This window comes from Galeopterus variegatus, unplaced genomic scaffold (assembly GCF_000696425.1).
Source record: "Galeopterus variegatus unplaced genomic scaffold, G_variegatus-3.0.2 Scaffold2506, whole genome shotgun sequence".
NCBI classification, from domain to species: domain Eukaryota; kingdom Metazoa; phylum Chordata; class Mammalia; order Dermoptera; family Cynocephalidae; genus Galeopterus; species Galeopterus variegatus.
Window position 1 is genome coordinate 27,608 of NW_007728617.1, and position 4,746 is coordinate 32,353.

General features: G+C 34.5%; 1 protein-coding gene across 3 annotated transcripts in view; it reads right to left on the minus strand.

Moving 5' to 3' along the window:
• PPP3CC (protein phosphatase 3, catalytic subunit, gamma isozyme) overlaps window positions 1–4,746 on the minus strand; it is a 101,960-nt gene that overhangs the window by 22,138 nt on the left and 75,076 nt on the right. The window lies entirely within an intron of this gene.

Sequence of the window (4,746 nt, forward strand, 5' to 3'; positions counted from 1 at the left end):
TTTCTCTGCCTGACTCGTTTCACTCAATATTATTCTCTCAAGGTCCATCCATGTTGTTGCAAATGGCAGTATTTCATTCGTTTTTATAGCTGAGTAATATTCCATTGTGTATATATACCACATTTTCCGTATCCACTCATCCGATGATGGACATTTGGGCTGATTTCAACTCTTGGCTATTGTAAAGAGTGCTGCAATGAACATTGGGGTACAGGTATACCTTCGACTTGATGATTTCCGTTGTTATAACTAATAAACAAATTCAGTAGAGTTGCAGGATACAAAATCAACATACAAAAATCAGTGTGTTTTTATACACAAACAACAAACTATCTGAAAAAGAAATTAAGAAAATAATCCCATTTACAACAGCACAAAAAGGATAAAATACTTGGGAATAAACTAAATTAAAGAGGTGAAAGATTTGTACACAAAAAATTATAAAACTTTGATGAAGGAAATTGAAGAAAACACAAATAAATAGAAGACATCCTGTGTTCATGGACTGAAGAATTAATATTGTTAACATGTCCATACTACCCCAAATCATCTACAGATTCAATGCAATCCCTATCAAAATCCCAATGACATTCTTCACAGAAATAGAAACCACATCCTAAAATTCACATGGAACTATAAGACACCAAGAAGCCAAAGCAATCTTCATCAAGAAGGACAAAGCTGGAGGGATCACATTTCCTGATTTCCAAGTATATCATAAAGCTACAATAATCAAAATAGTATAGTTCTGGCATAAAAAGCATCGTACAGACCAATGGAATAGACTAGAGAGCCCATAACTAAATCTACATTTTTACAGTCAATTGATCTTCAACAAGGGTACCATGAACACACAATGGGAAAATGATACTTTTCAATAAATGGTGCTCAGAAAACTGGATATTCACATGAAGAATGAAATTTGACTATTCTCACACCATATACAAAACAACTCAAAATGGATTAAAGACTTAAATGTAAGACCTGAAATAGTAAAACAACTAAAAGAAAACAAAGGGAAAAGCTTCTTGACATTGGTCTAGGCAATGATTTTTTTGGATATGCCTCCAAAAGCACAGGCAACAAAAGCAAAAATAGACAAACATGCTGCATCAAACTAAAAGGCTTCTGCACAGTAAAAGAAACAATCAACAGAACGAAAAGGCAACCTATGAAATGGGAGAAAATATTTGCAAACTATATATCTGATAAGGGGTTCACTGCAAAATATATAAAGAACTCAAAAAACTAAAAGCAAAAATCCCTAAAAAACCTGATTAAAAACTGGGCAAAGGACCTGAACAGACGTTTCTCAAAAGAAGACACATGAATAACCAACCGGTATATGAAAAAATGCCCAACATCACTAATCATCAGAGAAATGCAAAAACCACAATGAGATATCAACTCATACCTGTTAGAGTGGATATTATTAAAAAGACAAAAGACAAGTGTTTGGTGAGGATGTGGAGAAAAGGGAAACCTTGTGTACTGTTGGTAAGAATGTAAGTTAGCACAGCCATTACAGAAAAAGTATGAAGATTCCTCAAAAAATTAAAAATAGAATATGATCCAGTAAATCCTACTTCTGGGTACATATCCAAAGGAAATGAAATCAGTTTCTCAAAGAGATATCTGAACTCCCATATTTACTGCAACATTATTCACAATAATGGAATATTCAGCCTTAAAAGAAGGAAATCCTAGCATGTGCAACATTGATGAACCTAGAGGACATTATGCTAAGTGAAATAGGCCAGACACTGAGAAATAGAAACTGTATATGACCTCAGTTATATGTTGAATCTAAAATAATTGAACTCATGGAAGCACAGAGTAGAATGATGGTAGCTTGGGTTGGGGAAAATGGGGAAATGTTAGTCAAAAGGTACCAAGTTTCAGTTATACAAGATGAATAAGTTCTGGCAATCTAATGTATACATGGTGATTATAGTTAACAAATGCTGTACTGTATACGTGAAATTTGCTAAGAGGGTAGATCTTAAGTATTCTCATGACATACACAAAAAATATGCTAACTATGTGAAGTGATGAATGTGTTAATTAGGTTGATTATGGTGATCGCTTCACAATGTATATGTGCATCAAAATATCCAGTTGTACACCTTAAATGCAAGGGTACTTCAAAAAGTTCATGGAAAAATAGAATTAAAACTTGAATTTTTCCATTAATTTTGAAGACCACTCATACATATAATTTCTATTTGTCAATTATACTTCAATAAAGCTAAAAAATAAAATAAGCTGTATACTAACATGGTATCAAACTAAAAGATAGAAAAGGGTATACAATGAAATACTTCCTTCGTACCCGTCTTCCAGCTACCCTGAAAGCCACCAATGTTCTTGATTTCCTCGGTACACTTTCAAAGATGTTCAATTCATTTTCTAGCAATTATACACACACACACACATCCACACCCCTTTACTCCTCCCTTTTTTAGAAATGTTAGCAGATGTTACACATAGTTCTGTACTATGTCTTTTTTTTCAGTTTATAATAGTGATTACTACATATCAGCACATAAAGAGTTGTTTTGGTTTTTTTTTTTCTTTTTTTTTTTAAAAAACCTGCCTCATAGTATTCTATTGTCTGGATGTACCATAATTTATCTATCCAGTCTTCTACTGAACATTCAGGTTACCTCCAATCTTTTATCATAAATAATCCAGCAACCGTGTATATATATTTCATACATTTGCAAGTAGTGATGAGTCTCATTATTCACAGTAGCTATGTTCTATAACGTTGCTGGGAAAACTGAAATTAGTGAATAATAAATCATTACATAGGAGAAATACAGGATTAGCTTCCTGTGAGCCTCTGGTTATAACATTTTCATCAACCAATTAATACATAACCTTGTTTCAGATGTGCTGTTGTGTAAATACACTTAACGTACAGTCATGCACTGCATAATGACATTTTGGTCAAGTACAGACTGAATGTACAATGGTCGTCCCATAAGATAATAGCTATACCATAGAGCCTAAGTGTGTGGGCTATATCATCTAGGTTTCTGCAAGTACACTCTATAATGTTCACATGACGAAATCGCCTAAGGATACAGTTCTCAGAATGTGCCCCCACCATTAAACTATGCATGACTGCACACTGTTGATTCATTAACATTAACAGCCAACACCATTTCGTTTTTTTTTTAAAAAAACCTGCCTCATAGTATTCTATTGTCTGGATGTACCATAATTTATCTATCCAGTCTTCCTTTTTTTTTTTAAAAAACCTGCCTCATAGTATTCTATTGTCTGGATGTACCATAATTTATCTATCCAGTCTTCTACTGAACATTCAGGTTACCTCCAATCTTTTATCATAAATAATCCAGCAACCGTGTATATATATTTCATACATTTGCAAGTAGTGATGAGTCTCATTATTCACAGTAGCTATGTTCTATAACGTTGCTGGGAAAACTGAAATTAGTGAATAATAAATCATTACATAGGAGAAATACAGGATTAGCTTCCTGTGAGCCTCTGGTTATAACATTTTCATCAACCAATTAATACATAACCTTGTTTCAGATGTGCTGTTGTGTAAATACACTTAACGTACAGTCATGCACTGCATAATGACATTTTGGTCAAGTACAGACTGAATGTACAATGGTCGTCCCATAAGATAATAGCTATACCATAGAGCCTAAGTGTGTGGGCTATATCATCTAGGTTTCTGCAAGTACACTCTATAATGTTCACATGACGAAATCGCCTAAGGATACAGTTCTCAGAATGTGCCCCCACCATTAAACTATGCATGACTGCACACTGTTGATTCATTAACATTAACAGCCAACACCATCATAAATCATGCCTGAACAAAGCTTATATCTAATACAGTACACACATATTTTCTCTGTAAGGCACACCACAACCTTTTCGTGCTTAGGAACACTAGATAGCACTTTAGGACTACACTTTGGGGCCATTTTAAACAGCGAAACCACTAACAAAAAGCACAAAAACACAAAAAACATTACACTAAATAGACCACAAAAAGAATACTTGTTTATGAGACTTGAAACAAGAAGACAGAGCATCATCACCTTGTCCAACATGCTGAGAACATGTGTGTGGGCGACTCAAATTTTTTGTTGCTCTGTACAGTGCATATCTGTGAATGACTGTGAAAGATCTGTGAGTATTGATTTGGAGATTACAAATAAATCTTAGTGAACAGGGGAATTCACAAATATGGAATCTGCAAACAATGAGGATCAACTGTATACCTACAGGATTAAGTGTTAGAAGTAGAATTTCTGGATCAGAGGCCATGTGCATTTATAATTGAGAGAGATTGCCCAATTGACCTCCAAAGAAATTGTTTATTTTCTGCCAACATTAAATAAGTATGATGCTCTTTATTTTAAGCGAAAGAAAGTAAAAGAAGTAAAAGTTAAATGATTTCACAATATCAGTCACTGGAAAAGTTGTCAGGGAGGAATGAAAAAAGGTTGTTTAGAAGAATGCTAAAACTAAAGGCAAAATAGAAGCTCTTTTGTGTGTGTGTATTTCATTTAATGAATGCATTATCTTACCCAATTAACAGAAATTTTTTTTTTTTTTTTGTCTTTTTTTTTTTCGTGACTGGCAACGGATCGCAACCCTCAGTGTCGCTCCCGTACCGGACCGGGACCGGCAACGGGATCCTCACTCAGCCAGTGAGCGGCTGGTCTGTATGTGGGATCCGAACCCTCAGCGGGA